Here is a 25,552-nt window from a genome sequence, read left to right as displayed (position 1 = left end):
AACCTCTGAAACTAATTTGTTATAGTGAAGTATAGACCTACTTCTATACTGAAATAAATCAATTCTTAAGAATCCTGCTTTTATCCGTACTGCATGATGTACATAATTTCAATTGGAATTTAAAAAATGATACTACTACTACTACTACTATTAATAATAATAATAATAATAATAATAATAATAATAATAATAATAATAATAATATTATTAATAATAATATTATTATTATTATTATTAATAATATTATTAATAATAATGAAATGTACAATTTAACAATGCAAGCATATAATTATTCATCCATTAGCTGTGCAACTATTTGTTTTAAATCCGTCCATCCATCTACGAAGGGGAACATTAGTACGTTAAAATGAGCACATACATAATTAATAGAAACCCTTGGTAATTGCAGTTAACATCTGTTAATACGAAGAAAATTAATTTCGAATATGACTTAGCACCTTATTCACAGAGAAAAATCCGTTCTCCGGACAGCGATATATTGTACAAATATACGGTATCCTCTTACTTACTATAGAAATCAGTACGGAGCATACGTAATCCGTATGCCACATAGGCACTGCCCTTAGATGTTACATCATGCCGTTGCAGGATGTCTGACATCTAACAGTTTTCCGTATATCACATACATATACTTATGTTACCTTCGTCAGCTATATGTTACATACGTCCATTTGTATGTGAGATCCTGACCGCCTACATTGTTTCATACGGAAAGTACGTATAGGAAAATATTATAAAACATTGGTTCATACGGAAAATATTATAAAACATGCGTTTTCAGTTATACGTCTGCTGTACGTTAAGTCCAAAAACTACAGGAATTACGCATGTAACCTATCTTTTTAAGTACGCCACCTACATTTTTTTTTCACAGTATTCCTTGCATTGGACGATGCACAAAGCTTATTTAATGAAATAACGCTCATTGGTTACTTTCCGATTGCTATCCTGCAAGAACAATAACACTCTTGTATGAAAAATGGCTAACCAGATCAGTTGAATAATACAATAATGGACTATAATAAACCAGTTGAGAATACTACAAGAGGATTCCTAGAAAAATTTTTAAAGTTTTTTTTTTCGAAATTTATATGAAATTGCATATTATATTTATGTTTAAATTGAACATATGATACACTTACATATTTGGAACCTGCGTATTAGAAGATCTATTGAATTAGCTATATTGAGTTGTCACTTTTTATCACCATATATATGCTGAAAATGCAGATATAATCAGTGCCATCAGTTACTATTTGGTACCAAAATGTTCACCATCCTTTTAGGTATTAAAAAGATCAACACCAATATCACCTCTCTATGACTTACAGTTCCCGAGATATGGCTTCTTAAATCTCCCGAAATTAGAACTTTTTTGGCCAATATCTCGGGAACAGTAAGACTGGCACAAAAAAAATTCCATCACTTCTTTACATAGTTTTTGATGCTATATCGAATGGAGAGCCCAAAATCGAAAAAATGCAAGTAACAGACAGATAGACACACACACACACACACACACACACACACACACACACAAACATAAAGAATTCACTAACGAACTTTTTGAGTTCGTTGAAAATATTTACTTTATGAAACAGAATGGATTTTAATTGTATTTTGAGAAAAATAAAGTTTAAAATATAGACAGAAAGACAAGAATTTTCATTCGTTACATTGAAACTTAGAAATTCGTTAAAACGAACATTTTTTATATACACTGAATAGGAAGAGGCTTAAAAATAATGAAGCATTTGTTAACATTTCGTAATACTGCTGTTTGTTACAGCTATATGTATATATATAACTTGTGTTCGTATAACGTTATATATGACGAGACGTTATACTGGTGTTCGTATAACGTTATATATGACGAGACGTTATACTGGAGTTCGTATAACGTTATATATGACGAGACATACTAGTGTTCGTTACAGCTATATGTTGATATAACGTTATATTGCTGTTCGTATAACGTTATCTATAACGAGACGTTATACTGGTATTCGTTACAGCTATATGTATATATAACGTTATACAGATGTTCGTATAATGTTATATATGACGAGATATACTGGTGTTCGTTATAGCTATATATATATATATATATATATATATATATATAAACAACATAACAGAAACAATAGCTACGTATGCAATTTGTGTGTATGTGTGTTCATATGAGCAAGGTTGCATTTTTATCTGAATAACACAATAAAGTGTCAAATATACACATACAATTCATTCCATAACCAACGCACTATGCATAAAATTTTGTAATTATGTTTCTTATATTTTGAGATCTTTTAATGATGCGTTATTTAAAATTTTAAAAAAAAGTATGTTTTGTGTTTATAATCATAAATCTAATGATAATTGTATGAAGACTGACAAATTATCTCCTTAGATAATCTTAAAAAGTTGCAGTCAGACTTTAATAAGATTGATGCTGCTGAACTGTTTGTCTCTAAATAGATATAGCATTAGTGTAACAATAGAAATTAGAAAACATACACACACATTACAAAAAACAAAACATAATAAAGTACCTGAGCAGATATCAAAACATTGCAAACATATGTTAGTTAACAATGTATTATCATATCTCATTGTTGTGTATGAGTAAGTACTTTGTAAAGAGACTGCATATCTGACAAAGGAAGTTAAATGCATTCCTTTCTTCTTGATATGTGAACGCTATCCTCATAATCATATACATATATAGGTACTTATGTGAATTACGAATGAGGTCTGTCTTTCTGATTTAGGCGCATTTCTCACATTATAATTTATTAACTGAAGCCTCTTGCATAGCGCAGTGTATTATAGCTTCAAACTTTTGTGAGCAACTAACGTAAACACAATTAACCGTATTAGACTTCATGAAAATGCAATGAGGAAATGTTAATTAATGACAAAAAACCGGTTTCCTGTTTCTATTTAAATATATTCTATATGTTTTACATATATATCAAAATTTATTATTACTATTATTATAGATTTTGATTTTGTACAGCTATTTGACGCTTAAAATATGTAAAATGATAATCATGCCTGTTGTTTTCTATGGATGCGGAAGAAGGTCGCTTGCTCTAAGAAAAGGATATACACTGAAAGTATTTGAGAACAAAATCCTGAGACGAATATTCGGACCTAAGAGGAACGGGAATGGCGAATGGGGAATGGCGGAAACTTCATGATGAGGAACTGCATTAATTTATACAATTTACTAAAACATTGTTAGAGTCATCAAGTGTAAGAAGTTTAGGTGGGCAGGTCATGTAGCCAGAATGGAAGAAAGTAGGAACGCTTTCAAAGTCTTAACTGGAAGACGAACCGGAAAAAGACCATTAGGAAGATATAGACGCAGATGGGAGAACAATATAAAGATGGACCTCACAGAAATAGGAATAGAAAATAGAAACTGGATCCAGTTGGTTAAGTATAGAAGTCAATGGAGTGTATGTGTGTGTGTTTGTCTACCTGTCTGTCGTCAGTTTTCACATATTATTAAAGGAACCATACTTTGGGAAATTTTCTTCCTCACATCCCTAAGGCTATGATTCACGAATGTACCTTTGTTTTACTCTTTGTATTGTGCTTCTAGTTTCATGTGTCTAGGCCAATAAGAGCCTGAGATATGGACATTTGAAAGGAACTTTGTGAAATCTGCATTACTCAAAAATGGTTTCAACGACATCATCTTGAAGTAAGGGCACTTGGTAACCGAAAGCTTGAAGCAAATATTTTCACAGTTAAAAGTGAAATTACGATTCAGGTATATTATGATTAAGGTACACTCTGCCTATTATGCACGGAATTAAAGAAGAACAAATAATACATTTTGTACATTTTTTAAAAAACTTTTATTGGAGGTCTGGATGAAAGATAGTCATCATATGTCCATCATTTATCTAAGCTGTGGTTGGTTTTGAATGTGTCTATATGCAAGGGCGCCGATCCGGGGGGAGCAAGGGGGCCCGGGCCCTCCAAAACTGATGTGGGCCCCCTTATTGTATTTAAGAATATACAATATTTGGCATAATTTGAATGCAATTTGTCTTAAAATCCTCATATATGCCTTCTGCATCTGAATGCTCCCCCCCCCGCAAAATTTACTGAGAAATCGGCGCCCTTGTCCATATGGAGCTGCTTGTTAAATTGTGAATCCGTAATGCCGTAAAGAAAGGGCAGTTGGATTTACACAGTCTATGAAATCTGTAGATTTCCATATTTTATGACCAAAACACAATAAATAAATTTCACGAATTTATCTAGTAACCATCACCGACATCCTAAAAAATATATATATCAACTATCTTTCAATTACGTTGTAGGAAGCATCCATTCTCTGCATATAAGATTTAGACAGAATATATATATATATATTTTTTTTTTGTAGTTTTGGAATGAAATGTATTTCGTACTCGGGTTTTACCTGACAGAATACCAGAGCGGTTGTTGCGTAACGGGGATCCTTACAGATTGAAAATAAGTGTGTAGTTTCTCCATCTGCTTGTGGGGATCCCCGTATTGTGGTGATAAAATTAGGTAGATAAAAAGACGTGTTATAGTCTATGCTAGGATAGCCATTGGACAGGTAGTATAGAGTTAGTAACTAGGCATTAAGGGCATGACATAAAGAAAAAACTGATTTATTGGAATTATGCGTAACAAAAGTGTATATAAATTTTAACCATCACCAAGGTGCCTATGAAATGAATAATAGTATCATGATTCTTATGAAGTTCGCATTCTCGCTTTCATGTTAAGACTCTCTTGTGTGAATTTCACTATGGTAACCAACAGAGTTCTTATCAGCGTACTTACAATATGATGGTGTCTATTGCAAACAGAATCTGCATAGCACTTTCCGAAACCACTACTCTCTGTTACGAGTAAACGCGAGTAGTCACTGAGAGGCGTATGGTTGATAGACATTTGATGATTTAACTAAGTTGTCTAAGGTTTATATAGTTGTTTCCTTGCATATTCATTTCTACTATTCGCGGAACTGAAATTTGAAACTAGGGTTGTATATGAAGTGATTTCAATTTCACTTTTCTAAAACCTTCCTCGTTTTCAAACAAATCATGTTGTCATTTCTATTTTAAAATGATTTCACTCTCCTATATTGTCTTTGATATTTGGAGGTGACCTGTTTACTATATACACTTTAGTTTAAAATCTCAATATGAGGAATGTCTTAATAAAATTTGGTGTAGAGCCTAAATAAACTCCATATTAAGAAAAAAAATAATTTGATACGTATCCCAGTGTTTAGGAAAATTCCGCTTCCGAATGGAAAAAAAAGGGACTAATTTCTACAGTATTTTAATTTCACATTTTGTATTCATAAAATGACGAATGCTTAAGGAAACAGTTGAGCCGTTTATAACGAATTTTTAAACATACTTAACATCTGTAGTCATATAAGACTTTATAATTTCATTTCAATTTATATATGGTTCCTAAAGGGAAAAAAAAGTGGATTGAGAGATAGCTTTCAAATCTTTTTCACAAACTTATCTTCCTGTGAGAAAAACAGGCATCTCAACTAGTGTTTAATAATTGTGACTAGCTGCTCATTCTGTGATAGAATTTAAAAGAATGAAATTATTTGATGTTAATGTCTTTATAACTGTCAAATATCATTATAAATATACACACACGCACTGAGTTTTCTCCATTAACGTTTAACTCTCCAATTTTCTATTGACACCTAAAACATAATCCTGCGCAAAATTTACATTATCATTTTTTTTTCAAAAATGTGCTTGACGATTATCCGTTTCAAATAACCATATCTTCGATGATTATTCCAACATAATAACATTACTTATGGATTAATAACGTTTAGTGTTTCGTTATTAGGTATATTATTATTATTATTATCATTTGAAAAAAAAAAGGAAAGTTCGTTTCTTTGCATATGAACATGTTTTAAAATCCAAGACAATGCAGTTTCATGTATGTATGTACGTTCATTGCTTGGGAAAAAAAATACAGAAACACATAATATGTTATTACAAAAAAATGTAATGTGTAGCAAAAAAAAAAAAAAAAAAAAAAACATAAAACCTGCAACAAGCATTATGTCATTCTACCCTTTCCTTTTGAAAAAAAAAAGGTCGCTTTATTTAAAAAAGAAAAATCTTTTCGCGGAGTTACGTTACGAAAAAATATACGATCTTTTTCGTCTGTAGTCGAGAAAATTAGAATTTCGCTTATCTGAGGCTATATATCACGCCGAGAAAACGCTACGCTTTTGTACGGTTTTTATTTATTTTTTTTGTTGCTACATATATATTTTTTGCATGTGGTTTTTTGTGCTCTGTTTTCTATATATATATTTTTTTTCAGATTCTCCTGATTTTTTTATTTTCAGGATTTTTATTTTTTTTAGAAAAAAATAAATGCAAAAATAACAACAAGAAGACAGGAAAAATGGCTGACTTTTTGAAAAAACAAAACAAAAAAGTGTAATGGTTTTTGAGAATGGGTTTAGGTGGTTAGATTTCGTAGAAATGCGGGCGTATTAATTATAACATTCTAAAGGACGTTGTCGCGTTTTGTAAAAGGAGGGGGAGGTAATGTACTGATCTTCTACATGACAAAGGAAAAGCGCATAAATTTTTTCGTGTTTTTTTCTTTCCTTAGTGACCAAACTAAAAAGCTTGTGCCTTTTTTTTTAAAAAAAAAAATAATAACCGTCTGATATTACAAAAAAAAAAAAATCCTTTTGTGTTGAAACTGAGGTTTTACATTCAGTCCCTATATGAATATCGCTTTGATTGTATATGTACGTAATCGAAAGAAGCATAAATATTTTTCCCTTGTGAATAAACCTCCCTTTTCCCGTCATGGAGAGCAGTTCCGCTATTGTTCTTAACGTGGGATATCTATAGGAACTTTAGATTTATAACAATCCACAGATGACGATTTTCATCACCGCAATATAGTATTATATCGGGATTGAGAAATGGTTAGATATAACGTATAGGATTCATATATGAAAACGGGTACGATAATTTCTTTATCTGTGATATGTGTAGGCCTACAGCCAGAAACATTACGGTATTTTTCTGCAGCAGAAAATGGGGAAGGTTTTCTACAATTCTTTTCCGCTATACTTGCATAAATTCTATCTTGTACAGGTTTTTTGTCTTACACTCACACACACAAACTACACACACACACACATCATACATATATACATACACTATATATGTAGTTGCATATAGGGCCAGAGTTCTGCCACTTCCATCCTCGCAGGGGGAATGATGTTGGAGTTATGATGTACTGTTTGTGTGAAGGGGCAGTGCATTACTCATGCGGGAATCCAGGCAGGTACTAAATATACTGTATTCCCCAGCATCCTAACACGGTTTATCTCGCTTGTACAGTTTTGAAATAGCAAACGTTTCAGTCCAGTCCTTCGAAATTTATTGCCTAAACGTATAGCGGGTGAAAAAGAACAATGTAGGGAAAAAATGTATTTATATGTATATATATATGTGGTGTATTCATACAGAGAGGGAGAGAGGATGGAGCGAATGTGATGTTTGCAAAAGAGGGCCATGTATAGTGTTTGTACGGGACATTTATGTGTTCTGTTCGGATTATATGTAGGTTGTCTAACATGTATAATTAATGGCATATGATAGAGGGTTAAATGTTTAAATTCAAGTAGTGTTTTTTTTTAATTTTTAGTATTATTATTATTCTCTGTTGTATAGATATTGTATGTTTCTCGAATAAAAATTTTCTTGTAATTTTTGAACTTGTATTTCGTGCACATTTTTATATTGTTTTAGTTAAATTATGTAAACTCTACATTAAAATAATATTTTAAAAAACATAGCTATTGATTTCGGTCAATACAAGGGCATTTTTTTTAAAAAATGTATCTTCCAATGTCTTTACTGACCATAACACTTTTATCCAAAATATCAATTACAAACTTGAATAAGAAGTTCTTTCTTTACTAGTCTAGGGGCTAGTGCTTGTGCACGTGGTTCTGGGATCGATTACCGGTCAGAGAAGACAAAAAATTTAATTTCACATTCATTTACATTAACCATACGTCTTCTTCAACCTAAAGGGCATAGCCAACAGACGTTAAACTATTTTTTTTAAATAAGGAGCGTAACATAAACTATTTTAACCATGCAAGTGTATATTACATGTACTTTTTTGAGTGAAAAGAGTCATAATGGGGTTTGGCAAGCCCCGGAATTCTCGGAAAATTTTACATAAGACTTTGAAAGCAATTAGTTTGACTGGAGTAACAGTTATTGTAGGAATATAATAAGTAGGCGTTTTTTTTTAACAGTCAAGTAAATTTCTAGCGTAGACCAGGCTTCCTCAACTTACTTTATATAATAACCCACCCCTTTTATCACATTTTCTTGCCAGTGGGTCCTATAAGTAATTTCTGGTTTCTAATAAGCTTTCTGATTACTGCTGCTTATCGCTCATAGTTATACACTGTGTCCCAAAAGTCCGGTAACATTTTCCCTAATTTATTACACAAAAACTACAAGTGATATAGCTGTCGTGTATATCTCATATGAAAGAGTATCTCAAATATTTTTTTTCGCTATGTATGAGTTCACAATGCCTCGATATGGTACCCATGTGTAACCCATAGACATAGACGGTAATCAAATTCTTGTCATACTCGTTGGAGCATATCCTGAAAGACAGTGGTACCAACTTCTTCAATCCTGCGATTGTGTTCTTCTACATTTTCTGGTAACGCTTATCTTTTATGTATCCTCATAAGAAGAAGTCACAGGGAGTTAAATCCAGGGATCTTGGAGGCCACGTGTCGAAACACTGATCATTTTTTTCTGCTCGCCCTATACAGCGTTTAGGCAATTAATTGTTCGGGAATTCACTTACGTTGTGATGATAATGGAGAGGGGCCCCGTCCTGCTGGGAATAGACTTCCTGTTTAGTACTTCCCGTTGAGAAAGGACAAAAATTTTAATTCCATAATTATTCATTTTCATCAATCATTCTTGTACCTTGTCTTAAACTTCCGTTGCACATCTGTAGCAGTCTTGTTTTTATCGAATTCCAACACACAGAAAGCATGCTCTGCACCAGAAATCGCCATGTTTACAACACGCCGATGCCAACGCCAACTGCGGTGAATGTAGGAACTATGAGCATTACCTGAAAAAAAAAATACTCTCTTTGAGATACTCTTTCATATGACATATACACGACAGCTGTGTCACTTGTAGTTTTTGTGTAATAAATTAAGAAAAGTGTTACCGGATTTTTCGGATACGGTATATGTGTGTGTCTTACATACATACACAATTGTGCAAAAAAAAAAAAAAAAAAAAAAAAAAAAAGACGCTCAACGAAACCAATTGAATCAGTAGTTTTTGGAAAGGTAATGACTCAGAAAAGTTAAAGTTATGAGAACATCGAAAAAACTGTTTAATTTTTGAAAATCCTGATAGATATGAAATGATCGACTTCTGTTTGAGAAACTAGAGTTTTCTTGCAATTGTACGAAATGAACAATTTGTTGTGAGCAATTGGTGTTCCAAAATAAATAAATAAACAATTGGACTAAAGCCAAATCTAAATTTTCTGACATTCTCTGACCTTTTCAAAACTACTGATTGAATTAATTTCCAAATGTCGACAAAATCATTTTTCCATTGGTGATGTATCAGCCCAGTAGCGTACCCAGGAATTTATTTCGGGGGGGGGGGGGTCCAAACTAAATATGAAGGTATTTTATATTAAAATTCCTAAAATTGCCCCTAAAATTAGGCTAAATTTAAAAAAAGTCGAAATTTCGGGGGTGGTCCGGACCCCCAGGTCCCCCCCCCTCCGTACGTCCCTGTATCAGCCATGTTGCACAGTACAGCCACTGTAAATTAGTGCTTAGGCTTTATAACATATTTTTGTGCTTCTAGATCCTAATTACACATCTTTTTCTATTTCCTTCGCGACCCTTTAGGAATATGAACTCCAAGGTTGAGAAACACCGGCGTAAATAAAAGCAAAGTAAGTCAATCATTACTGTTTGGTTCTCAATTCACAGAATTGTACTGCAAAAGACATATGTAAGTAGACACGCCACTCATATTACAGCATACATTTGGAAACAGCGCATACAGAAATTATGAATACCGGTAATATTTTTTTGGAAGTTGAGACCGTGAATTGAATTTAAATTTAAGTCTCCTCTATCAGTCCGGTAAATTTAATTCATAATTTAAATTTAAAATGTAATTGGTGTTCGTACAGATAATGATGCGAGAGAGAAAATTTTCGACGATATTTTTCTGAAAAACTTTCCGTTCCAATAATAATAATAATAATAATAATAATAATAATAATAATAATAATAATAATAATAATAATAATAATAATAATAATAATAATAATAATCATGGCCAAGTATGAACTTTAAATTAAGCTACAAAATTGATTGAATCCATGTATAGGAATATTAAATAACTGTAAATTATAATTTTGCAATATATTAAATCAAAATGTAATAATACATTTTATAAGGAGTACATGATTCTGTATAACAGCTTTTTCAAATAAATGATCTAACATGCCAATAGAAATGCAGAAGTTATTTTTTTTAACGGTACATGTTGAACATCTTGTACACGTGTTTTATTCTGAGCTTCACATGTATAATTCTTGACAATTCTCAACCAAACTTACAATACGGTAATTTTTTTGTCAAAATATTTTAGGATTTATTTTAAATAAAAAATTTCATCCATTTTGTGTGTGAATGGGAATGAATTTAAAACACTTATTGCGTTTCCTCTTTGAATGGCAAGGCTTACCCGTTGGAACAGGAAATGTTTGCTTCTAGGGTCCCCTGATTTATTAATTAAAGCTGACCCCAAATTTGTCAAAAATGTACTTGTTTCTTTACTGAAAACACCCATGGTTTCAGTAGCAAAAGCAATGAAAAAATGATCTTCTTTTAATTTGGAATATTTCGAATGGTTTCGTTTACTAGCTGCCTCGGCTGCACTTCCTGTTTCCTCGCTGGTTAATGTTATGTATGAGGGTGCAAAAGTGTCTACGCATCTAACATCCCACACTAGACTTTGGCCTCTTTTCCAGCGAATTAAAGTAATTCCATCTGGTTTTTTGCCATCATCCCGTAACATTCCTGTTGGTTCCAAAATACTAGGAATGTCTATGCTGGCGAGAGTTCGCTTTACTATTTGGTTTAATTCTCCGTGGCGTGAAAATCTCCCACTGCTTTATTTTCCAATATTATTTCGCACTTGATAATAAAATATTTAGATGGTGTTTCTATGTGCATAAAATGTAAGGAAAATAAAGCTTCTGAAAAATGCATTTATTTAGTGATAAAAATACTGCACAAAAGACCTTTATAAAAATATTTTATTAGTGTAACAGGAAATAAGAAGTTATGCATTGATTTTGTTGTGACTAATGTTAATAAGAAAATAAACTTTTGACTGTGTACATGTTTTCTCAATTTTAACCTTTCAATTAAGTATAAAATTAATTTTAGTACTTTGACGATTATAGTCAGGCCCGCAACCAGAGGGGAGCTAGGGGGGCCTGGTCCTCTAAATTTTCCGTGGCCCTTCCAGACCTTAACGCAAAATGCTATTATTAATACAAAAAAACACAATTTAGCTATTTGTAAGAGAATTTTTAATGACTTGGCCCCCGTAATATATTCATGCCCCCCCAAATCTCTGTGCCTGGTTGCGGGCCTGATTATAGTTATTCCATATCATTCGAATCTTTTACTACCATAGTAGTGACTAGTTTTCTTCCTTATTATGAATTCTAGTCCAATAAAGTGTAGTCAGAAAAAAGTTTTGTATTAAAAATATAATTATTATTTATTTTTAAAAAAATGTATAAAAGAATAATAAAGAAGAACACAATAATTATACGATATAAATAAAAACTAAGATTTTTTTTTAAATTTAGTAAATTTAAATGAAATTACTTATTGTGGCTCGTATCTTTATATTTTTTTTCACCTTTTTTTTAGAATGAAAGAACAACTGCATAAGCCTGTATATTACTTACAACTTTGTTTTTTTTGTGTGTGTTTTTTAATGAATATCTCAATAAATGCTTATTTTCTGAAAAGTTTCTGTATTTGTTTTATTAAGATACTTCAGTTAAACTTTGAAAGTTTGGGTACTCGAAAAGTTACAATAGCTATGTTATTTTAACAAAAGAGACAGACCAAAGCTTAAAACCCACTTTATTTTAACTTATAATTTGTAACTGTTTCGGATATCTAGCATATCCTTCTTCAGACACTATCGAAAATAAGTAAAAATAAAAAAGTACAACAATGACTATATATATATCTGTTAAAAGAATTTAAACTTTTTCATAACAATGACTATATATATGACGGTTAAAGAATTTAAACTTTGTCATAACAATATTTATATATATGTCTGTATTTTCATTTATTTTCGATAGTGTCTGAAGAAGGATATGCTAGATATCCGAAACAGTTACAAATTATAATTTAAAATAAAGTGGGTTTTAAGCTTTGGTCAGTGTCTCTTTTGTTAAAATAATCAATCCAAAGCCATGAATAGTCTTAATATCTATGTTATATTACCTCTACTTCTCTGCATGTGACGAAACTATATAAATGTAAAAGAGTAGTAAAGCTATGAGAAATAATTTGTCGTACTCGCATGAAACTGATGCAACGTCGATATATTTTATTTTATCAAAGGTAAATTCTAAGAGTAAAGTACATTATTTATTTTTCTTTCATATTTATTTTCCAGAAATGATGAATTGCTAGATTTTATGGAATTGTTTTTTTTTTTTTTTTCGTGCGACGTCTAAGTATTACAGATAAATTTTACGGTACGATAACGATATAGGAACAATTAATAAGTGAAACAATTTTTGCGAATTGGAAAATTTTTCATCAGAACCTACAGACTTCTGTATGTACTTGCAGGTTAAAACCAAATTTCTCCTATAAAAAATATTTCCTGAATTCTTATAACAATATATCAAACCAATACACCTTAGTTTGTCAATCAGGTTAATACTTAGCACCAGTTCTGTCTTACTGATGTCAAGAGATGTCGCTAGCGTGGAAGCAATTTGCGGACAAGCTAAAGGCTTGGAAAGAACAATTAATTAGTTGTTAGTACAAGGATAACGTGTATTATATGTTTTGGATAACATGTATTATATTAAGAGTCTTCATCCCGGAGAAATTAAAATACAGCTAATTTTACAGTAATTATGTGATATCTTCAAATAGATAAAAGATAATCGAAATGTGGAACAAGAGCGCCCTAGACGATATTATTTTACATGAGAAACCGTTATCACGACTCACTTATCTGCTTTCGATTATGAGCCATTTTGAAAATCGGCATTTATTTTCGCGTTTCTAAACAGCTGCAAACGGAAAGGCACTAGGTGACTTGTGATAACGGTACCTCACGCAAAATAATATTGTCTAGGGCGCTCTCGTTCCATATTTCAATTATCTTTTATCTATTTGAAGATATCACATAATTACTGTAAAATTAGCGGTATTTTAATTTCGCCGGGATGAAGACTCTTAAGTGTCTTTGTAAAAGGATATATCCTGAGATCGTCGACTTTTGATGTTTACCCTTGTGTCTTAGAGTTTGTGATTATTGTAACTACAAAGAAAAGTCTAACAGGAAAGGGATGATAAACTCTAATTAAATAAGTGGTATTCTTGACAAGTTTGCAAACTCTTTTGCTCTGAAAATGTCTAGAAACAATAACTGCTTTCCGTAAGTAGAAGGTTTGCTTTGTATATAATTAAATACACCCTAGTTATTTGCTGAGCAAAACTATATATTTTCATTAAAAATTAAATATGTATTACAGTTTCACCAACTAACTCTTTGGCTTCATCAGACACTGAGAAACAGGATAACTGTACAATCTTATATACATATAACAGCTGAGAGATCTTTCTTCTGGTTGGCTCCTGGCAGCAGCAAATCCCTTTCAAGTATACTTATTTGAAAATTCCTATATAGATGATTTCTACTGTTGCTAATTACACAACATGACGATCTTAACTAAACTAATTTATACCAAAAATTAATAAACTAAAATAAATAAATACATAATAAATAAATAAATAAATAATATAGTAAATAATTGCTTCAATAATGTTCGACAGTCATTCAAAATAATAAGTTTAAGAGAAATAAAAGCAAAGAGCGTGAAAAGGCAAGGTGTGAGGGAGATATAGAAAGGGTAGCAAACACGATTAGGCTACTGAATATCTACTCTGACTCCATTTATTATAATAAATAATTATTAATACTAATTTCTTCTGTATCGTACACTTTCGTAACATCAAATAATTCATATTCCATGCACCAGAAATATCGGCATCTGAAAAGGGTTTATATTTCTAAGCTTGCACTCTAAATACAGGTATAGACTTTTCTTTCTTTTAGGTATAGACCTACGTCCAAGTCACCTACCATTAATAATTAATTAATAATCTATCTGTACATATTGTACATGTATGTATGTATATATATGCATATCTTGTATCGACGAATCCTTAATCACATCAAACCGGTTATCTCAATTAAACAACATGGTTTTATTTCTCAAAGATCCAGAATAACGAATCTCGCAATTATTACAGATTTTATAGCGAATTCATTAGATATAGGCAGCCAAGTAGATGTGATTTATATTGACTTTGAAAAAGCTTTTGATAAAGTTAATCATAGCATATTACTAGAAAAGTTAAAGCTTTTCCACTTTTCTCCGTCCCTGATTAAATTCTTCTCATCATACCTATCTAATCGTAAATAATCCGTTCTTTTTAATGCATACAAGTCTAAAGAATATATTGCATCCTCAGGAGTCCCTCAGGGTTCAAATTTAGGAGCATTGTTATTTCTCTTGTTTATTAATGATTTACCTGACTTCATTCCTGACCATGAAAAATTACTATATGCCGGATCTAAAAATATATGCTAAAATCAATTCTGTGGACTACAACATAAAGCTGCAGCAAGTTAAAGCTAGATCATATTGGTAACTGGTGCTCTTCGAATCAACTTGGGGTCAATGCAAGCATGTGCAAAGTATTATCATTCACTAGGAGCAAATCACCTAGTCACTTTGATTATGAAATTAATAAATATATAGTAAATAGTCATGATTCAGTTAAAGATCTTGGTGTTACGTTTGATGCTAAGTTAACGTTTGACAATCACATTGTAAATATAACAAGTGAAGCATTCAAGCTATTAGGATTCATAATTAGAACGGGAAAAGAATTTAAGAACTGTTCAACATTACAGAAGTTGTACAATGCATATGTTCACTCAAAGTTAGAGTATGCTTCTACTATTTGGAATCCGACTCACATAAAACATCGTAAGCAATTAGAAAGAATACAGACATTTTTTTTTTTAAATTTCTAACATATAAAGAAACTCACATTTATCCTACATTTGACAGCTGTAAAACCATACTTGCTAACTTTAATCTTCCTACACTAGAACAAAGGCGACATATGATGGATTTATTATTCATTCAAAAAGTAACGCAAAATATTTTGGATTGTCCTGATTTAGTTTCTTTATTGAATTTTCATGTCCCCACATTAAAAGTACGTAGAAACACTGGTCTTTATTACTGCAAAAAATCAAAAACTAATATAATGATGAAATCACCAATCTGGAGGACAACAGCTTTGTATAATAGAATGTGTTCAAATAACAATGCATTTGATATATTTGATATGTCGCCTGAGAAATTTTGGAATGCCATTATCATGAGTTATCAAGAGTTATGAACTCAAGTTATGTTATCAAGAGTTATGAACATGCAATTGCGTAATTTACAACACTGTAATTGGGCTATAGCCTGTTGTGTTGGCAATAAATACATAAATATGTTCCAGCATAACTCTGGAACACCTCATGCAATTTCAACCAACTTATACATGTATGACTTACAACCTGAATAAAATACTGTGGTGATAAGACAATCATCCTTAGAGGTAGAGGTAGAAAGATGTGATATGTAAAAGTAATCGATAACATCCTATATATTTATATTGAATTCATAGTTATCGGGGTTGCTGAATTGAAATAGTGATAATTTCGATTACATTTAAACCCTGTAACCACGTGCTCCATCGTTTTCGAAAATTCCACCTCTAGGTAGTGCAATTTCTAAAATGTCTTACTTTCCCATTTTGTGTTCATAAAATGACCAAAGCAAGAAAACGTTTCAACCGTTTGAAATAAATTTTTGAACATCTGACCTAGATTTTTATGATCTCACTTAGATTAAAATGCGTATCCTAAAGGGGGAGAGGTTCAATTCTTTTGCAAATAATGATTCCATAAATGTATTTTTCACGTGTGTAAGTAAGTTGTTATAAATTAAGATACCGTCTATTCTTTGCTTCTTAGAGAATTCCATTATATGTCAATTCTTACCTATTTTGTTGTTTAATTCTTTGTTTGTAATTAACTGTATATATAATATTTGCAAAATATTTTTGTAAATACTTAAAAGTTAGTGAACTCAAATTTGTAAAAAACTGTATTAAAAATTGTCAGCACGTAAAACCATTTTGAAATACTTCAATTGTATATTGTTTATCACTATGAATACATAAAGTAATATACGAATCAGGATTACATTTTCTTTTGTTTACTTGCTATTGCCGCCACACAATGAATCGTTATTGGCCGACCAACTTCAGTCACTACTTAAATACTTCTACACAACGGAAATACAGAACTCAAATCCCCTAATATTGTACTTCTTTTGAAATATGCAAACAGATTCAAATTGAATCGGTCATAGTTAAAAGAGGGTTATGTGCATACCAAATATTGTCAACTTTTCTATTTGTTAAATGTCCTTATGTTGCATTAATACTGAACATTTACTTATGTTTATAAATTATATTTTTCCGAGAAGTTAATATGAAATTCCTTACAATAAATAAATTTTGTTAAAATTCCACAGCATCAAATTGCACATCCAAAGAAATAACGTAACTGTCTAGCGAAAATGGAAAGAAACAAAAACAAACTCGACTTAATATTATGAAATGACTTATTCTACATATTGCGTGCAAATTTCGTATATTTTCTTTTATTTATTAAAATTTCGAATTATTGTTGTCTAGGCCATGGTTTCCACAGAGGAAGGGGGAGCAAGCTGATGCAATTGTTCACTCTACATGTTTGGATGGGGCTATTAAATACTATGGTATTATAGTATATTTACTGGAGTTAATAAAGTTATGCATTATGAGTGTATTCGCAGCTGCGCTTTTGTGTCCATTTCCCGCTTGGAAAAAAATCCTACAAGCATCCGTCGTCTAGGCTTATAGATGTAGCTGAGAGGTATATCTGTAGTTTGATAGATCTTAAGACAAAATAATTAAGTGAAAAGTTATGAAATAAAGACAAAAATATTAATAAGTACAAGATCTTTAAGAAAAATAAACATTTCAGTAATAAAAATAATGTTTTTAATAATATTTTTTTTAAAATTGATATTGAAAAAAATCTCACTACCGTGTATTTTTACCAACTGGTGGTAATATATCAAACAAATGCAAATAACTATTTAAACTTAAATAGTAAATTTCTTCATAACAGAAATAAGTGGCCATTAAATAAAATAATAAAAATTACAGAAATATTTCATCTTTATATACCCTAATCTATAATAGAATTATGTTTATGCTGAAACATAAAACAGCACGTGATAAATTTATGTGTTTATTTATTTACTGTATCTACCATGGAAACATAATATTTTTTTTTTAGAAAAGTAGGATTAAGTTATGTCCACTCTCTGGCACTTTATATCCAAAATCAACACTGATATAGATATTCTATAATAATATAACGCTTCTGTCTTAAGAATATGTGTAATTAATTAACGAGATGTTATGCCTACACCACGTCTCTACTATTGGTAGAATAAGTACACTGACATAGTGTTTAGTTGCATAAATTGTCAGCAATAGACATTCACTAATTTCGCATACAGAAAGACTGAAGCATATTCCGTGAATTTTCTTGCCACTCGTACATACATTTTACCAGTTTATCAATCTACAAGTTCGAAATTCAACTAAATAGAATGGTGCCATTTCATATATAAATGGTAATGTTCTAAATTGCCATAATTTTCTCTCTGTTATTATTATTATTATTATTATTATTATTATTATTATTATTATTATTATTATTATTATTATTATTATACAATTTCAGTAAAATAGATAAAACAATTCTCATAATTTGTGAATATTGGGTTACTTGTTGGGAACTCCAAACTCTGTTTGACAGAAGAAATTGCATGGATAAATCATTTATTCAAATGGCTTTAGATAATAGGACTGTGGTAAGTATACACACTATCTTTTACTACTAATACCATCAACTAAGGCGGTATACAAACTACTCACACAACAGTAAGTAAACTACATCGTGGATTGTCGATTACGGGACAGGTTCCTCTAAATAGTTCAGGTTACCGTCAAATCTTTTGAGTTTCAAAAAACATAGCTACTATTACTCAGGTATTCTATTTTACATTAGATAAATAATAGGGTATCTAATCTTATCTAATTAATAATTTCCTAACCACGTACTTCTCACATTAAATAATACTGTAATTTCATCTACAAATAAAAAAAATAAAGTCCTTATTTACAAATACTAGCTGAACCTGCTCTCTCTACATAGTGCATCATCCACATATGAGCATGAATCTCCTTGTCATTCCTCACAACATCTGTACATGTCACTTTACAGATACAAGTGAAAGACGTCTTGATAAAAAAAAAAGAGGCAAGGGGTACCATAAAGGGGACATTTTTTCTCTTATGTTTCAATATCTTGCACCATTTGCAAGATTGAGCCTACTTCCGGTTAGAGTTTGTAATTCATGTATGATCAGTGTTTTCTTTCTTCTTGCACACAAAATGTAATAAACAAATACATTACATACACAACTAATTATAATGTCAGTGATATATGGTGTCCATTGAATAAAACACACTAAACAATAAAGATTCATCTTAAACTAGAGAAATGGTTATCCTTCGTTTCCTTCATTACAAATACCTGAGAGATATACAAATCCTATGTACAACGATGTGGTGTTGGAATGTATAACTCGTAGGATATGATCCTTTATTTTAATTTCAACACTTTCAGTGTACCCCTAAAAATGTAATAACGGCCATGTTTTTAAATATTCAATTAGAACTGGATAATCTACACAAAATTTGGAATCGACCAATGAAAACGGCACGTTTCTAGCACTTGTGGTTTTCAAGATCTCATTGTCGAAAGGATTTTGGACAAACATATAAATCTAGCATTTTAATATATAGGCTAGCTAAACCTGCAATCTCTACACAGCGCATCATTTACATATGAGGATGAATCTCCTTGTTATTCCTCACATCTGTACATGGCCCTTTAGACTCAATTGAAGGACATCTTAATAAAAATCGGCAAGGAGTACCACAAAGGGGAGTTTTTTTCATTGTCTCAAACAGTTTGGAAGATTTGAGCCTACTTCCAGTTGGAGTTTTTAATTAATGTATGATCAGTGCTTTCTTTCTTCTTGCATGCAATGTGCAATAAGCAAATACATTACACACACAATTAATTATGTCAGTGGTATATGGTGTTCATTGGGCAAAACACTCCAAACAATAAAGATTCAACTTAGAGTAGAGAAATAGTTATCCTTCGTTTTTCATTATCATTTGATTATGAAGCAAACACCTGAGAGTTATATACCCTGTATATACAACGATGTTGTGTTGGAATGTATAACTCATAGGATATGATGCTTTACTTTTTAAAATTCAACACTTGCAGTGTACTCCTAAAAAATGTAATAAACAAATATTGACCAGGTTTTTTAAATATTCAATTAGAACTGGACAATCTACACAAAATTTGGAATCGACCAGCGAAAAGGGCACGTTCTAGTACTTGTGGTTTCCGAGATCTCATTGTCGAAAGGATTGGAGACAAACAAATAAACCTAGCATTTTAACATATAGATAACTACACCTTAACTGTCAAATTCTTCCTTTTGATCCTCTCGTCTCACCGTGGCAGCTGGCACAAATTTCGCCGGATCTTTAAATTTTAACCGTTACAAACAACAATTAATAAACAAAAATAAGCACTCTGGCCTTACATAAGTCCCTAGAATACAAACTTATAGAATAAAAAATCAATTGTCCTTGGTCCCATTATATTCGAAACCTGATATACTAAGATGAACTACAAAATGTTATAATTTAAACAGCATAATTATATACTTAAAAAAAATTAGAGTATTTATCACATAGATTAATGAAAATATTAAATTTATGACAAAGAATTATATGCCAATCTTCAATAAATCTGTTAGATTTATTATCATTAAACCTAAGTATTGAACCCTCTCGTATTGTGAAGTCTAAGGAGTGTAAAACATATCAAACATCTTTTGCTAAGTTGATCCCCATTTCTTAAAGTTTTAGAGCAAAACTTTTGAACATGCAACGATAATGTTTATGTACACTCATGTCCAAAATTATTGTCGCATGTCTATAAATATGTTGTTGTAGGAATATCATTTGATAATTAATTCGCCCGGTATTTCTTATAATGTTAGTATGTGTATAATCGTCAAAGACATGTATGTGGCCAATTTCATGTCAAAAGAGCAGTAAATACGAACAACAAAACGAAAATAAAACTTTCTTGTCCATTTAGCAACATTTTGTTTTACTCATTCTAATTTTCTTATTTATGATTCTTTTTCTATTAAATTTACCACAAATATACATTTCCCGATTATACACATAGTATCAGCATTAAAAGTACTCTGCAAAATAATTATCAAATTATATTCTTACAAGAATACAGTTATAGATATGCGACAATCATTTTGGACATGAATGTACATTTAGTTATAGGGCAACCAGGGCAATAGTCCGGTACCTTATGATAATAAATCTTATGGCCAGACTTGTCTAAACTTGTTTTATTTATGCTGTTAAAAATATAGTAACTGAGAAATCCATAAGTGATTGAAGTGCATTTTTAATTTCTGCAACTGCGAAATTAAAATACCGCTAATTTTACAGTAATTATGTGATATCTTCAAATAGATAAAAGATAATCGAAAAGTGGAACAAGACCTCCCTAGACAATATTATGTTACATGAGATACCGTTATCACAACTCACTTATCTGCTTTCGATTTCCAACCATTTAGAAAATCGGCATTTATTTTCGCGTTTCTAAATAACTACAAACAGAAAGGTACTAGGTGACTCGTGATAACGGTAACTCATGCAATATAACATTGTCTAGGGAGGTCTTGTTCCACTTTCCAATTATCTTTTATCTATTTGAAGATATCACGTAATTACTGTAAAGTTAGCGGTATTTTAATTTCGCAGTGATAGAGCCTCTTAAAGCAACACAAAGTTTAAAAGTAACAAAAATTGTTTAATTTATTGCAATAATTATAGTGATAAGTTTTGGTGATTATTAAAGTAACTCTAATCGAACTGGGATCGCAATATTTAATTATATACATGTGTGTAACAAACACAATGAACAAGGCCAAAACTGTAGATTTTATATCTTCAAATTGCTGTTAAATTAAGTAATAACAAAACTTTTTTTATAGACCGGAAATTTGGGTGCGCATTTCATGACGTCATAATTAACAGCCACACAAATTTATAAACTTTACCAGTGATTCTCAACCTAATTCCTATCACGACCTCCATTTTATCACATCCTCTTGCCAGCGACTCCCTTATAATTTCTGGTTCGTAATAAGCTTGTGTGAAATATTTAATATACCTATTGCGGAGATCTCACTATATACATTTATTTCTATAATATTAGAATCCATTTCTTGTATATAGTGGATACAGTAACTTCCCTAAAAGCGAATGGATTAAAACCAAATTTGGTCAGTTTGTTCATATTATAAATATCGAATCCGATCCGTCATACTGTTTCAAAATGGAGGCAGTTTGAAAATTTCAAAACTTCATAACTCCCTTAATTTTGAGTCATATGATAAAAAAAAAATAAAGTGATTTCTAATTTTGGTTTTAAAAGTCTTTGGCAGTTGTTAAAAAAAGATATATATTGAGTATTTTAAATGACTTGATAATGAGCATCACGAAGATTGAATCGGACATTGCCTCACTAATGAAATCATACCATACTCAGGTATCTCATTAGCTTTCAATTTTAATTGTATTTCAATATGCAGGTTTGTTTGCATTTGTATTTTTCTGGTATTTCAATATGCAGTTCTCATTAGTTTCATATCGTACCTCTTTCATTTAAATTGACAACTCCGTACCCTGTAGAAAATGTTTAGTAAACCTACTTTTTGTTGTCCTTAACACTATGTATGAAAACAAAAATATGCCTATCAGAACAACATTCAAAATAATATTTGAAAACATTTTCCGGTATTAGATTCTAATTATATTTATCTCTTCCACTTATCTTCGCGACCACCTTAGGGGTTGCGACTCGCATGTTCAGAAACCCTCAACTATGCGAAAAGTATTGAAAACAATTATTAATTCACACAAAAGCATTTTGCTGATATTATCTACCTCACTTTCTACGTCCTTGATGTTGTTCATGGTTTTTCTCAATTATTTACCAAAATTCAAAAAGTGGGATTGCGGAAACCTTAGAGAAAATTTCCTAAAATGTCCTTCGTTCTTATGATGAAAGTACCTCTAGCTAGAATAGCAATTACTCCAAGCCTTAAAATCTAATCTTCTCTTATGTGGAAATAACAAGAAACAAATGTATTAAAGGAAATTTGATAAAATATCCTTAAGCTATACTCTGATTTTATATTTGAATTAGTAATTATTCCCAGCTTTAATAAAGACTAGTCTTTGGCTACCTGGGGACTCTGCCCCAGACTCCCGCGCTTGCTCGGCCTACGGCCTCGCATCTCTTATGTATCAGCCTTTGCATTAACAGTGAATTTCATGCATTTGCTCTTCATATTTCCTGAATTTGCCCAGCTGGGGCTTCGCCCCCACATCCCCGCCTTTGCTCGGCCTACGGCCTTGCACCTCTTAAACCCACAATTCTACCGATTTTCAAGTTTATTTTCCTATCTAAAAGATAAGATTTTGTATCCCAAGAAAACGTCTATCTAAATAACATGAGGATTTCTTAATCCCCCTTTAGACCCCTTAAAAATTAAAAATATTGACTTTTTGGCAATTTTCCTGTAGGCTAATCCCCGGAAGTCTACAATCGTGCTAAAGTGCATCATTCTAATCCTGTGCCTAAACATTTTGTGGTGTAGAAGACGTCCCATATAAATAACATGGGAAAGGTTTTTTAGTTCCCCATAAAACCACTCTAAATTTGGAAATTTTTATTTTTACTGACATAGGTAATGATAACAAAAGCGTACAAGCATGCCGAATGTCATGTTTGTATTATAATTTCAAGTATATTTCTACCTAAACTATGAGATTATAGGTCCAAAAGAAGGCCCATTTAAATAACATGGGGAATTTCTTCATCTCCCCTTTAGACCCCCTAAAAATTAAAAATATTCACTTTTGGCAATTTCTCTGTTGGTTAGTTCCAAAAAACTACAATCATGTCAAATTTAATCATTGTAGACCTACAGGAAGTGTTCAATAATTTGGGGGTGTAAAAGGTGTCACTTATAAATAACATAGGAAAGATTTTTCAATTCACCATAAAACCACTCTAAAGTTGGAAATTTTTATTTTTACTGATTTACTTAGGTAATGATAACGAAAACGTACAAGTATACCGAATTTCAAGGTTTTATTCCAATTCCAAGCACTTAAAACCTAAGTCCAGAGATGACCCATTTAAATAACATGGGGAAATTCTTCATCACTCATTTAGACTCTTTAAAAAATAAAAATATTCACTTTTGGCATTTTTCTTATCGGTTAGCCCCAGAAAGCTACAGTCATGCCAAATTTCAACTTTCCACGTCAACCGGAAATACCTCTTTAATTTGTAAGTTCATGTAGTTTTATGTATAGTTAGGATGTAATTCTCTCATCGTATAAGGTATCAAAAAAATCTTAAAATATCCTCAAGTTGTCCTTTGCTATAGAGACCCCTACATGATTTATAGTAATAAAAGAAATTATTCCAAGCTATAATAAAGATATAATCCTCTTTTACTGTGAAGTATCAAAAATAAAAATAAAAATGTTAATTCCTTGAATTGTTCTTAAGTTATCCTTTGTTTTTAGATTTGAATTACCTTTAGCCATAACAGCAACTTACTCTAAATCATAACAAGAATTTAATGTTAAATTATTACAAATAAATGCTGTATTAACGGTAAAATTAAAATACCGCCAATTTTACAGTAATTATGTGATATCTTCAAATAAATAAAAGATAATCCAAAAGTGGATCAGGAGCTCGCTAGACAATATCATTTTACATGAGATACGATTATCAATTCTCACTTATCTGCTTTTGATTTCCAGCTATTTATAGAATCGGTGTTTCTAATGGCTGCATACTTAGCTGGTTTCCAGCTTTCTCACTAGAGGCACTTCTGTAGTGTCAAGTCTAGGCTGAGAATATTACGCGTTTGTGGACGCAAGCGTGGCAGTTCTCAGTTTTTGGGCGAGAGAGTGAGAGAGATCAAGGGTTTCACCCGAGTGGAGGCTGCACTACCGTACACATTAGTGTACTAATTTTTGGAAGCTTTTGCTTCATCATTCATCACTCATCACATCATCTGTACTGCAATAGACATCTGCTACACTTACATACACAGCGTTCTGGAAATTATCTTGTCCGGCTACTATGGCCAGTGGACAACATCCTGGTCTTCCGCCTGCAGTTCCTACAGCTTCTACTGTCTCTACGAAAGTAGAGAAGCGCAAAAGTTACAAGGACGCTTTTATCACTTCAGATCACGATCGCGGATTAGTGGGTAATCCTATCGACGGCGACCCAGCAACTAATCCAAAATTTCCTCCTCACAAAAAACATCATGATGACAATATCAGCATCGCCAGTTCAGACGACAGCTCTCGCCTAATGATTGTTGATGGCATTCAACAATTTCCTCAGAAACCACAGACAGAAATTCATAACTTTCTACTCCAGGATTACGATCCGAAATTCCGGAACACCAAACTTCTACTCCAGCAACTTCTCAAATATCGACCTCGTTCAGAAATCACACAGATCATTCAAACTCAAAACGGATACATTATTAAATCGCCATTACCTAACTTCGCAACAACAGTCAGAGACAAACATAGTTTTGAGATATTTGGAAAAACAGCAAAACTCACAAAACTGAACGACAACCGTAAGAAACAAATGCCACCACCGAGACGAACTCCTGTTCTATCTGTAGTCATCCGCGGTGTTGATCCGTCTTACAGTGACGAAGAAATCGAAGAGGA

The 25,552-nt window shown here is 31.7% G+C and overlaps 1 long non-coding RNA gene across 3 annotated transcripts in view; it reads right to left on the bottom strand.

The window, feature by feature from the left end:
• Positions 1–25,552, bottom strand: part of LOC145672894 (uncharacterized) — a 130,211-nt gene that overhangs the window by 94,593 nt on the left and 10,066 nt on the right. For all 3 annotated transcript variants that reach the window (XR_014128696.1, XR_014128694.1, XR_014128695.1), the window contains exon 2: positions 9,054–9,204. This is a non-coding gene — a long non-coding RNA (uncharacterized LOC145672894). The remainder of the gene's footprint in view (positions 1–9,053; positions 9,205–25,552) is intronic.

The sequence above is a fragment of the Thermobia domestica genome, chromosome 16 (genome assembly GCF_964235325.1).
Source record: "Thermobia domestica chromosome 16, izTheDome1.hap1.1, whole genome shotgun sequence".
NCBI classification, from domain to species: Eukaryota; Metazoa; Arthropoda; class Insecta; order Zygentoma; family Lepismatidae; genus Thermobia; species Thermobia domestica.
The sequence above is the reverse complement of the archived record's forward strand: the minus strand, read 5'-3'. Positions and strand labels throughout refer to the sequence as shown.